The following is a 13,583-nucleotide window of genomic DNA, read 5'->3' as shown; positions in this document are numbered from 1 at the left end:
ATTATATTGTTTTAGGATAATTACATTGTTTAAATCCAACTTTATGTGATTAAAGATTGTCCACACCAGAATATCACCTGATTTAACTCTCTAGGAATGCTGGAGATAACTATGAGATATTTTAGGTTCCCAGATCTTAAGCATTCTTATTTTCAGTTATTAAACCCAGGAATTGTGATAGGTACTGTTAAGCTTTCATTTTGGATTCCCTTGTGTGGAGATAATCAATTAAAGTAAGGCCCCAGATTGAATTGGGACTGGGAGAAGCTTCCTACAAAGGGTGAGATTTTTAGTTAGGATTTAAAGGAAACCAGGGAAGCATTTCGGATGTGGGAAAACAGTTCAGTGTCTTTGGATCACAGAAAACATGTTAAAGGTGGAAGTGATTAAGATAGAAAAGATTGGAAAAGTATATTTTTGTATGGGAAAGGTGGAGATTATGAAGGCCTTTGAACACCAGAGGATTTTATATTTGAGCCTGGAAGTGATAGGAAAACACTTGAATTGATTGAAAAGGCGGCTGACATAGTCTAAGTGTGTGCTTCACAAAGATCACTTTGACAGATGAGTGGAAGATGGACTGGAATCAGGAGAGATTTTTGGCAGGAAGAACAATCAGCAGGTTATTGCAATAGTCCAATTAGGAGGGCCCAAACCAGGATGAGACAATGTCAGAGAAAAGCACTGAGCCTATGAGAGAGATGTTACAAAGGAAAAACTGATAGGCTTTGGCAACAGATCAGATGTGAAGAATGAGGCAGAACGAAATGATTGGAAGCATTCTGACACTTACCCTTAATAGTAACAGGGAAATTCACAAGAGGGAGAGTTTGGGGTGGGGGGAGATAGTAAATTCAAGTTTGAATATGTTGAGTTTAAGATGTCTCTTGGAAACACAGTTTGATACACCTAGTAAGTAGATGGAGATGCTATATAAGTGCTCCATGAGGGCTTGTTTACAAAGATTATAGTCAGTACCATTCAGTTAAGTGTTCCACAATATAGAGAATAAAATAATGTTATTAAGATTTGAGGTGACTTTGTAAGATATTATTTTGGAAGAGTTAAAAGTTTAAATCTTTACTGACTTTTATACCATATAGAAACTTAAAAAAATATATGATATTTGTCTTGAATGAAATCTGATAATTTTCTGTTTATCTTAATGGTAACACTGTTCAATATTCAGACATTTTTGTCACTGAACTTCTAAATTAATATGTATACTATTTCTGTTTTTTCTCGTTATCATCTCTTTCCATTTTCTTCCTTTCTTGTCAAATAAATTTTTTCATAATATTAATTGTGGCATAGGTAATCACTTTCTAATTTCTCTCCATTATATTTCAGCAAATATCTTTGTATTCAATTGAGAAGAATAATGTTGTCAAACCATGATTCCATCTTTGAAAGGCTAAAATATAAGCAATTAAAAAACTCATAGTTCTTAACTTGGGGGGGGGGTGCTATTTGCTTGTGTTTTTTTCCAGAAAAATTTTTTGTTCATTTGTAAATTATCACTTTTATTTAGAATATTTCTTTTTTATGTATATTTTTATTTTTTTATGTCTATATATACTTTTTAAAATAGCTTTTTATTTACAAGTTATGGATAATTTTACAGCATTGACAATTGCCAAACCTTTTGTTCCAATTTTTCCCCTCCTTCCTCCCATCCCCTCCCCTAGATAGCAGGATGTCATATTTCTTGCTGGAAACTGGAATTTTTTTTCCCTGCCGATATCAGGAGGGTGGGTCAGATAAATGTTTCTCTTCTGAGTTGAAGGAACTGCAGAGTTAGGTATGTCCCAGAATTTAGGATTTTACAAAGCATTATCATACTTCCACTAGAGGGAGCCCCAACCTCTGTATAGAACAAATTTCAGGGGTGTGTGTGTGTGTGTGGAGGGTGAGTGTGGGGGAAAAACTGTACTTGGCACTTCAAGAAGGAAAGGAAATAGGGTGGATAGTGGTAGTTACATAAATTATATGTAGGATGTAATAAAGTGATGGCTAAACAATATAAAGCAAAGGGTGCCTTACCATTCTAAAAACATTTGGGATAGTAAAACATGTAATCCTTCTACAGTTTTCCAGTTACGTATTTAATTGAGAACAAAAATGCTTTCTGAGAACTTCAAACAGCCCAGCTGGAAGCATAGGAATTAGCATGAAGTGAAATATTTATGGGAGCTTAATACTGTTTAAGACTCATTTTTCTTCTGCCTTAAGACATGAAGCCCAATTAACCATTTCTAATTAAATAGCTGAAAACAAAGTAATGTGAGTTAAGAAATTCCAGATAAATGTTAACATCTATGCTGCGAAATTTCAAAAAACAGATTCTTTATGCAAAAGTAAAGAATGTGAAGATGGTCAAAGAGTCACCATCACTATCGAGATAATGAAGCTATTGAGAGTGATTTATGGAGAAATATCACTTCAGCATTAGTTTCCAGGCATCTCCCTCTCAACAGAATATTCTTTTTTGTAGTAGGCTCTAAGAAATATTCTTGGGAAGTAATTTATAACTCTGAATTATGTGTCAGGAAATATGAATTTAAAAACCTCCTTAGCCATTTATTACTATTTGTATGGTCACACTAAAGAAAATTTTCCAGATTCTTCCAGTTGTGGGTTCTTCTTGATCACCACCAAGAATTACTTCATATTTATTTTGTGTATATGTGTTCTATTTTTTTCTCTGTGTATATTTTGTTTCCTTCCTTGGTTGAAATGTAAGTCCTTTGAAGGCTGAGGGCCTTGCTTCTTGTCTTGGTGTGCTCAATACTTAACATAGTTTCTGACATAGAATAGACATTAATAAATGAACTTACTGAATAAAGAAATGCTTAATAAAATTTAAAAAACAAATTGAATTAACTTTATCTTTTATAGGCTCAGTTTTTTAATCTGCAAAATGAAGATAATATCTGCCCTACCTGCTTTACAAGTTGGAAATTATATGCAAAGGTTACAAAGTAAATGTACATTGACATTATTATGATCACATATGAGAACATGTTTACAATACTTAAAATGCCGTGAAATACCAATAAATTTAACTTACAGGAATTTCAACCCTAAAGAACAATATTCACAAAGACTAGGTAAGAATGAAAGATTTCCTATAACTCTTTAAGGACCCAGACCTCAGGAATCTTGGGCATTTTTGCCATTACTTGATTTTAAAACCATTATGCATAAACACTAACATTTTAGAAACCATTACTATGAATTTTTAAAACTACCAAGAAAGATTATAAATTTGGCCTCTATAGCCACTATTCTGAATCATAAGATTCAAAATTATGTTAGAAATTTGTAAATAAGTAGTAGTTGCCATAAAAAGAGGTAAAATGTTATGTCTCTATCCAAAAATAACACCCCAATTTAAAATAATATCTAATTAGAATAAATAATTAGAATAAAATAAAAGAGTATCCCTTCCTACATATTCTAACACATTATAATCAGCACTTTGAAGTATTTGTCTAGTTTCACAACTTTATATGTTTTTTTCCTAAGGTTCACATTAATTTATAGATATAGGTAGTATAGTGGCCAGAGTAGGAGGTTTGGCATCAGGAAGACCATGGTCTAAAATTCCAACTGCAGCATTAGACAATTGGATGCCCATGTGTGAATCACATTACAAGAAAGTCCTTAAGACTTCTCTGTAAGTCACAGAAGAGCTATAATTAGAATACCTTTGCTATTATGTTGTAGTGCTTGAACATTCCCCTAAATCTTTTTATTAATTCTTTAAAACACAATATATATAACTGGAAGCTTTGTTTCGTTTCTTAATTATTTGTGTGTGCAGTTTGAATCCCTTATCATAATCACTTTGTCTTTTAACTAATCTTGGTTTCTGTTCTATTTAAGAACAGTGAGGATTATCATGTAGATGGCTTTTTGATCATAGCTTTTAAAAAAATTCATTTCCATTTTTCTTGATTTATTTGTTTCTTCTTACTGTGCCTCTGAGTTTTCTGCTTCTTTTTTTTTCTTCATAAAGCATGAATAGCATCATGGATATAAACACTTTCCATTGTATGTGGTTGTTCAGTAGTGTCTGATCTGTAACCACATTTGGGATTTGCATGGCAAAGATTCTGGGGTGGTTTGCCATTTCCTCCAGCTCATTTTAAAGATAAGGAAAATGAGTCAGAGTTAAGTGACCAGAGTCACACAGCTAGAATGTCTTAATCAGAATTTGAACTTAAGAAGATGGGTCTTCCTTATTCTATGCTGTGTAGTCTATCCATTGCATCACCTGGCTGTCCCTTTTGTTGAATATTTGAGAGCAAAATAAAGAAAGCAGATTTTTCAATAGTCAAAATTTTCAGTACCAAGTAGTTTGGTTGAATGGGAAGAGATTAGGACCCAGAAATAGCTGTATTCCATAGTGCAATTTCCTTATTGACCCTAGATCTCATTTTACTTATCTATAAAATGAAAGGATAGACTAGACAGTCTCTGAGGTCTATATTTAGCATGACACATATTGATTTAAGACACATTATACTTTAAGAATAATACATATAAACTATTTGCATATAGTTTATATAAGCAGGTATATAAACTATATATAAACTAATTTTTTGTCCCAGATTGTCTTTTGCATTTAATGCTTTTTAATCCTCTATGGAAATAATTATAAGGGAAGCAACAAAAGACAAGTTTTCTTCTCTATGTGGTTTCTGCCCACTTCACATTTCATGTCCTTTTACTGTAAAAAAAGAAATAAACAAACCCAACAGATCTGAAGTTAATATAGGTATTTGTAAATACACACACATGCAATCAGGTTTATGCAACTCAAGTCATAAACCAATTAAGTTGGGCTTGATCCCATGTCAATTCATGATAATAAAGTATAAACAAGTCTCACTTTAAACTTGGGGCTCCTATTATACTGTTCCAGACAGTTATAGAACCAATCAAGAGTTGCAAAGGTAAAAAGATCACAAAAATCACATAATCCATTCCCTTATTTACAGATGAAGAGAATAAATAACAAATTCACAAAAGGAGTAGCAAAGTGAAGGCTTGAACCTAGGTCCAAAGCAGAGCTCTTTCTGCAATACTACACAGCCATTCTTTAGACCGCAGACCCAGTTTGAGACTTTGTTCTATAGTCTAGTCATGAAATATCTCAGAGAGATGTTAAATACTTTATACAAAGAAGTCTCAGATAAAGGAATTTCTTTACTAGCAGGAGCTCCATTCACAAAAGCAGAAAAAGCAAGTTAATTGCTCCACTTAGCAGCTTTTCGAACACAAAGGAAAAGAGGACTGAAAAAAAATCCTAATAAAAAATAACAACTTTTAGCTCAACTTCTGCAATTTCCAGTGCATTATTCAATGAGTTTCCCTATTTCTTGAGTCTGTTGGACAAGAGGATCAAGGGAAATTGACTCCTACATATCTAGGCTCCAATCTGAAACAAAGTTCTCTTTTTCACAGATTGCCTTGGGGTGTGTGAGTGTGTACATACTTGTATGTACGCATATATATACCCATACATGTGTGCATGTGTATGTGTGTGATGTAGATAGTGGTATATAATATTCTGTCTCTTTCTCTCTGGCCCTGTTTATATCTTTAAGTCCAAAATCAGATAATTTGGAATTGCCATTTCTAGTTAGATTTTAAATTGTAGATTTGGGCATTTCTTTGAAAACATGGAACCTTTACCTATCCCCCTTCCAGTTTGTTACTTTACTCCTTCCTTCTTGTCCCTGACCTACCTATCTTCCAGTAAGGCTTTTCTATTGTGTTTTCTCCCTATGGAGCTGCTTCAGATATATATATATCAGGTCTTCACACACTGAAGGTGTGGTTTTTAGTTAGGTTTTTAGCTACCTTAGGATCCCCACTCAGTCATTTTATAGTCCCAGAACTTTGTTTAAACAAAACAAAACAAAACTTATTTTAAATTTCTAACATCTAAATTTTGGCTGCCTTTATCTTCCATTTATCACACTATTTCTATGGAACTGTTAGCCTCTTGAGACTAGGTTACTCAGAGCCTGGTGTCAGGAAAATCTGAGTTCAAATTCAGCCTCAAGATACTTCCTATTTGTGATCTGGGCAAGTCATTTAACATTATTTGCCTAGTTTACTCATCTATAAAATGAGCTGGAGAAGGAAGTGGGAAACTAGTATCTTTGCCAAGGAAAACCTGAGTTACAAAGAATTTGATATGACAGAAAAGACTGAACAACATAATTTTTCCTGTAGTCATATTTTCTTATAATTAATTAAAAATGTTAGATGGAGATCATCTGTAATGGTGATTAAAAAAATGCTTTTTTTCTCCCTGTGTGAAAATGTAGGTGTTCTCCGGCTAGGAACTTTTTTTTTTTTTTTTTTTTTTTTTTTCTGCAATAGACATTTTTAACTGAGCTCTGTAGTAGAGATGTAGTCACAGAGGAGCATAGTAGATATCATTATCCAATTAAGCCTCCAGTATAGTGTTGAGAGGACATGGAAGATAGAATTTAATTGTGAAACAGATGACACTACTCAATTCTAATTGTCATATCCTGATCCAAGTCAAGGGCATTTGAATCACCAGCTGAGGGAAATGGACAGCAGAATGCATTACATCATCAGTCTCACAAACCAGCAGAACAGTAATTATGTTGCCTCTTATAATTCTTAAGAAATAAACCAATTAGAAACTACTTTCTTTTTTCTGGATAATCACTAATATTAGGGGATTTAGTGACCAGGCTTAAAGGTAAATGAACTGCCTTTTCCTACATCCATTGCTGAAAAAAAATTAGAATACAATTCCTAAATCAGGATTTTTACTTTTCTTTTATTATTAACTATTCTTGGTTTGGTCAGGAGCATCTGAGTAATTTAGACCTGAAAAAGCTTCCCAATTGGAACAAATCATATAATTGTAAAAATCAAACTGCCTTAGAAATTTATTGCAAATACTCCGCAACTCAGTAGGAGAAAAATTTTCTAGAATTTCTTATTCTGTTTTCTATTCAGTTTAAGGTCCCACAAAGATAAAGTTTGACAAACTACACTATTTAGGACACTGACATATGTTACCCCATTTTTTGTATTGAAGTACTAAAGTTAATCTTTATGTGGAAAAAGAGGTAAACTATTCTGAAATTCTTAAATAATTACACAAAGTCACTGATTCTGCAATAGTGAAGCTTATTCATTTATTCAATTTGAAATGTAGTAACACATTTTAAATCAATTCAATAAATATTTTAAAACTGCCTACTACATACAGAGCATCATATTAAATGCAGGGAGATATGATGATAAAAGAGTTTAGTGGAGAGAGTTGTAATGAAAGCACTGAAGCTGGAAAACACAGGATGCATTTTCAGAGCAATGTTTCACTGTAATGTAATTTATAAACTAAGGAGTTCTGTAAAATAAGAATGGAAAGATAAGGTGTTGCTGGATATGGAAGGGCCAAGCTAGAAATGGATTAATTCAATAATTCTACCCCTACTTTTGTTGTCATTCAGTCATGTCTGACACTGTAATCCCAAATGGGGTTTTCTTGGCATATACTGGAGTAGTTGATCATTTCTTTCTCTAGCTCATTTTGCAGATGAGGAAACTGAGGTAAACAGGGTTAAATAATTTCCCCAGGGTCACATAGCTAGAAAAGTATATGAGGCAGGATTTGAACTCAGAAAGATGAAATTTTTTGACTTTGGGGCCAATATGCTATCCACTTTGCATTCTAGCTGCCCCTTCGTTTTACAGTTGAGACAAAATAAAACAAAGAAAACACCTATCTCACTTATTGTATTTTTAAAAGCTTAATGATAACAGTAGGCTTGGTTATTTTATGTTTTTCATGTGAACTGGAGTCTTGGCATCTCTTCATTCTATTCTAAAATTGCAGTTTAATAAAGGGGACAGCTAGATATGCATTTTGTATTCTATACACATAAGTGAGAAATTATATATAACATATATGTATAAGTTATCATTATTAGATTAAAGAGAGAGATAGCAAGGAGGTACCAAGCTTCATAGTTTTATGAAGAGAGCAAAATATTCTGAAATTTTTAAATAATTTTGCAAAATTACTGATTCTGCAATAATGAAACTCATTCATTCATTCATTCATTGGCATGAATTTATCCATCTGATTAATTTCTAAGTATCTGTCCCTAATATAACGGGGGAATAAGATAGCAAAAGACAGCATAATGTGATGACTAGCATAGAAATTTTCAAATGCTAGGTATTTAATAAATGTTTAAGTGAATAGAAAATGGATCTGTCTCTGCTAATAATTGACTTTATGATCCTGTATAAATTACATTCCATCCCTTTGCTTTTGTTTTCTCACAGTGAAATGCTAAATCACTTCAAAGTCTTCTGAATATCCCCCCAACCATTCTGCCTCCTCCCCCCCAAAAAAAACCTCCACCAAACCTATATTATGAAATGTCCACTAAGACTTCAAAGCAGATTTGGTGCTAAGGGCAAATATCCCTTCTTTCCTCCATAGCTTCCCAAACACAAAGGGTTGTTCTTTACTAGAGGCAACTTAGTAGAGTGGAAAGAGTTGTAGAGGACTTGGAGAAAAAACTAAAGTTTGGTTTTTGCCTCTGATATTCACTAGATCTGTGACCATAGGTTAGTTCACTAAACCTCTAAGGGTTAACCTGTCTCATAGCTTAGGTCTATCTCCTATTTTATTAGACAAAATATATAGAATATTTCGAAAATTTAAAGCACTCTATAAAGTCAAATATTATAACTACTGCACCTGCTATAATTGCTGCTCTTCCCCCTCCTTTTCCTTCTCCAGTTGCTGTTGCTGCTGCTGCTGCTGCTGCTGCTACTACTACTACCAAACATGGAAGCTTCTGGATGAGAATGGAGCCTAGGATTACTCTCTGATTTTATCAGAAATCTCCTGGAATATAAATATAAATAAACTCAACTCTTAGTTTTGAGTTTAAATTATGAGCTTCTAGAGATGAAATGGGATTTTCTGACTTTTCTGTGCAGGAATAAGCAATAAAACTCACCATGGTAAACATGAAGGTGGAAATGAGGCATTCTCTAGTTCTGTAATATGTGAAATATGCTATATTTGTGAATACTAAACAGAAGAGATGTGGGCAGGAAGGACAAAAGAAACTTCTCTGTAATCCAACAATAGCTCATTGCATGTCAATCCTATGTATTTCAGAAAAGCTTCCCCACCTAAACACAGGTTCACTTTTATATATTGAAAGGAAATCAGGAAAAAATAAACCCAAGCCATGGAAACTAGGGACTAGATAGTTCCTTAAATTGGTGAACTAAGCATAGGAAAACGAAGATGAATTCGATTGCTTTGGAAAGTTCTTCATTAATGAGACATCTGGATAGAAAAAATGCTAGAATTTGGAGTTAGAAAGAGCTAAATTTGAATACTGCCTCATATACTCACTTGCTAAGGAACTAGGCAATCCACTTAACTTCTCTCAAACTCAGTTTCTTCATATGGAAATTTAGGATAAAACTAGCACCAACCTCCCACCTCCTTGTGAGTATAAAATGATATGACACATAAAACATTCTGAAAATCTTAAAATCCTATATAAATGCTTGGTATTATTATTAACTTCTGGAAGGATTAGAAATTCTAGACTAGGTACCCTCCATTTTGAAATGTTATATTTTATGGTTCTTGGGGGGGAAAATATACAAATTCCTAATAGTATCCCACATAGATGACTTTCACATTTTGAGGCTTTTGGCAAGGTCACTTGATCTCTCTCTCTCTCTTTTTTTTTTTTTTTAACTCATTTCACTTATTAGTAATCACTGTAAAGATAAATATGCATTTCACCCAGTGAAGTCCATAGGGAACCCAATGCAACCTATGATACTAGTACTAAAATGCAACATTAATCGAAATTGATGAAAGACAAATCATGCTATGGCACACTAATTAGTTTTTTTTAAATAAATCATTGAGAGCAAAGCATTTTACAAATAATTACAAAGCAGAATAAAATAAGAATCTCATTAAACTATTTAAACAAAGTATTGGATTTATAAAACAACTAAGTTCCACATTAGAGAGCACAAGGATGTTTCCCAGAAGGAAGGATAATGTTACAAAGCTACTGTTATTCTGAAATCCTAATTTTATTAGCAGCAAAGTAATTAATTTTTGTGACAACAAATTCTTCAAGGAGAAATACTGAACTTCAACTCAGAGGAATGCAGCCTAAAGAGGGCAGATGAAATATATATTTTGTATTACACAAATCTCAGGAGCAAATTTCCCCACTGCAAGCCTCTGTTCTTGAAATGCAGTTCATTTTCAAAAGGCTTCCAAACCAATCCACACCACTCAAAAGAGAAAGATAGTTAAGATCAACATGCTGATGAGTCAAGTAGGAAAGACAAAAAAGAGAGTTTTTTTTTTTTTAATAAACTACTAAAAGACTCACTAGATACGAAGCAAGAAAGCATGCATGATTAACTAAAGGGTTTTTCTTTTCATTTTTTTTTTTTTGGTGCGCTTGTTTTTATCTGAGAATGTCAAAAAAAATTACATTATCAATGAAAATGTTCTTCAAAATAATAGGCTCCACTCAACTCCTAATCCAATGTTTCAAGAGGAAGTGAGCCCAGGGATACGAAGAATGCAGGTTTTCAAAGATTCCGCAAACCTAGAAGATTCTGACAGTGGTACCAGAGATGGAGTATGATCTGGTCTCAGATATTTGCTAGCTGTGTGGTCCTGAGCAAGTCATTTAACCTAATTATTTACTCAGTTTCCTCATTTATAAAATTAGCTGGAGAAGAAAATGGCAAACCACGCCAATATCTTTGCCAAGGAAAACCCAAATGGGTTCACAAAGAGTAAGATATGACTGAAAAATGACTGAATAAAAACAACAACAACACATGGATTACATACACATAGATTACATACTTATTAGTAGAGGATCAATCTAGTTAAGCTTAAAGAGATTCCACATCATTTTATGCTTTTAAAATCCAGGTCACCTCTAGCTAGGATGAGGTATCCAACAAAGATATTGTGGAAGGTCTTATGAAGATTTTAAAGGTGAAGATATATATATATATATATATATATATATATGTATATATATATACATATATATATATATATATCATTTTATGCTTTATTTAAAAAATCTTTTGGATTTTAAAAGGATATTCAAAAAAAGTAAAAACATATTTAATCAAACTGTAGGGGCTGAGTACTGCCATACAAAGATCAATATAGCCAAATCTAGAGATGCTTGCCCTCAGATTGTTGGCCATCAATCTCAATGGTGTCCAAATGCACAAGATATCTATATTGGGGAAACAGAAGCAAAATATTATCATTTCTAATTATTTTAATCTAAATTTTAAAAAATCTTTACTAATTTATATAATGATTAATAATGGTGCCCTAATTAGGTCTGTATGTAAGACAGAAAGGTTATAAGTTGTATATGAGATATTCTGAGGCAAAAGTGAGAGTTCTATAATACAGACAAATAGACACTCACACCCTCACTTGTTTATTGTGACATATAGAAATTTACATATTACACATTAACTTTAAACTAAATTAAACTTTACAAAATGGATAAGTGACTTGAAAAGATTTCTGTAAAGGAACCAAAGATTAAAGACGATATGAATAATGCAAAAAACACAAGAGAACAACAAGAAAATGATAATTTTCTTAATAACAAGAAAACCTAAAAATTCCCTTGGGCCTGGTATGAGTATTTCATCTAGTACAATCCAAGATAAAAATAACAATGATCTAATCAGATCTAACAAGAAGTCAACCAAAAGAAAACTGAAATTAAAAGATTATTTGAAATATGGATTTGCATCCACTATCAATAATGTTGAGTCTCACCCTAAATGTATATTGTATCTTTATATATTAGCTAGTAATAATATGAAACAATCACAATTAGCAAGATATATACAAAGTTTTTGTTCCTGAAAAATGGTGAAAAGACATAACCTATAAAGCTCTCATATCAGTATAGTTGAAGAATGTGAAAATAGAATTTTCTAGACTTTAAAAATATTCCAACATGTTTTTAAAGGGCTTTGAATCTATTTGTCAAAAATATAAAAATGAAATATTTCCCAATTAGTTTCAAGAACAACTGAATGATATTAGGGAAAATAGAAATTTACTAAGTTTAAACAAACAAACAAACAAACACATCCCTTTATATTATCATTAAAGGATTTAGCAAGGGCAGACAATGATTAATTTTTTTCCATATGGACCAACATATATTTTTTGAGCTATGAAAACTACTTTAAGTATGAGAATACATTTTAAATTATATTCAGACCTTTAGCTGCCATTTCACAAAGTGTTAAACCAAGATTTTAAATATAATGAAGATATTTGACTATATCATTCTTGTTAAAAATCAAATATTATGAATAAAATTGATTATTTCCACTTTCTGTATCATTAATAAAATAATTTGAAAACATTCTTATTTCTCCACTATCTTATTCTTTTAAATATATTTTTTAATGTTTTACAATGTAATGCATATGGGTATATGTTCACAAATTTTTGTTGACAGAGGTTTGTGAACAAAAGAAGTTTGTAATCTACTGCTCTAAGGAATAGAGAAGTAGCAGAGTATAGGGAATAAAACACTGACACTAGATTTAAAAGACCTTGACTTTGAAACTTGTACCTGTATCACCTTAGACTACCAACTCAGTCTTCCTTCCTCATCTATAAACTAAAGAGAGTGGATTAGAGATCCTCTATCGTTTCTTCCCCCCTAGATTTATGATCATATGATTTGTATCAAAGGAGGGCAAATTTATAGCACAAAAGTCTTAGATCTTTGGTATTTTTGAAGTCAGAATTATTGTAGCTACTATATGCACAGGCACTGCACTAAGCTTTCACAAATATTATCTCATTTGATCTTTGCCACAATACTTTGACATGTAACAGAGGTATATTAATGGTAGTCATTTGAGGGGACCATAAAACTGATCTAAAAACATCCTACCTGTACATTTTATAAGGCATAGCATTTGACCAGCTAAATACAAATAATAATACATATTTGAGTAAATACTCAGCAGAACCCCTGTAGCAATACTTTTCTTTCAAAACATGTTCCTGTTCAATAATGTTTATTATTGTGTTAGATTATAATAAGCAGATAGAAAGAAAGCAGTGCTTCCAAAGATGTGACAATAATCAATAATGAGATGAATTTCCTAAAAAAAATGAATATGAATGATGGACTGAGAGAATCTTTCCCCAGATGGGAACAATCTCTTCTATTAATTTAATAAAGAAGGGGGAAACTGATCAGCAGCTGGCTTCCTTGCAGCCTGATGTATATGCAGACAAGTCCCCTTAGTGGTCTAAACAGGGGATGTTTGTCATAGCAAAACACACAGAACTTCCTCTTTTAATTATGAAAGGATGGGAGGAAAGACTAATGCTCTCTTTTCATGATGGTTATTATAAAAACCACTCTGATTTAATCAGAGCTTTATTAGATTAAACTAAGTAAAGAGAAACACTGAGCAAAGAGAATTCC

General features: G+C 32.5%; 1 protein-coding gene and 1 long non-coding RNA gene across 3 annotated transcripts in view; one reads left to right on the top strand and one right to left on the bottom strand.

The window, feature by feature from the left end:
* Nucleotides 1-9,250, top strand: part of LOC105749293 — a 120,106-nt gene extending 110,856 nt beyond the window's left edge. The window contains exon 5 of the long non-coding RNA XR_004230908.1: nt 8,819-9,250. This is a non-coding gene — a long non-coding RNA (uncharacterized LOC105749293). The remainder of the gene's footprint in view (nt 1-8,818) is intronic.
* LOC100933622 (cadherin-6) overlaps nt 1-13,583 on the bottom strand; it is a 161,624-nt gene that overhangs the window by 117,464 nt on the left and 30,577 nt on the right. The window lies entirely within an intron of this gene.

Source organism: Sarcophilus harrisii, chromosome 1, assembly GCF_902635505.1.
Source record: "Sarcophilus harrisii chromosome 1, mSarHar1.11, whole genome shotgun sequence".
Taxonomy (NCBI): Eukaryota; Metazoa; Chordata; class Mammalia; order Dasyuromorphia; family Dasyuridae; genus Sarcophilus; species Sarcophilus harrisii.
Note: the sequence above shows the minus strand (reverse complement) of the source record. Positions and strands in the feature narration are given on the sequence as shown.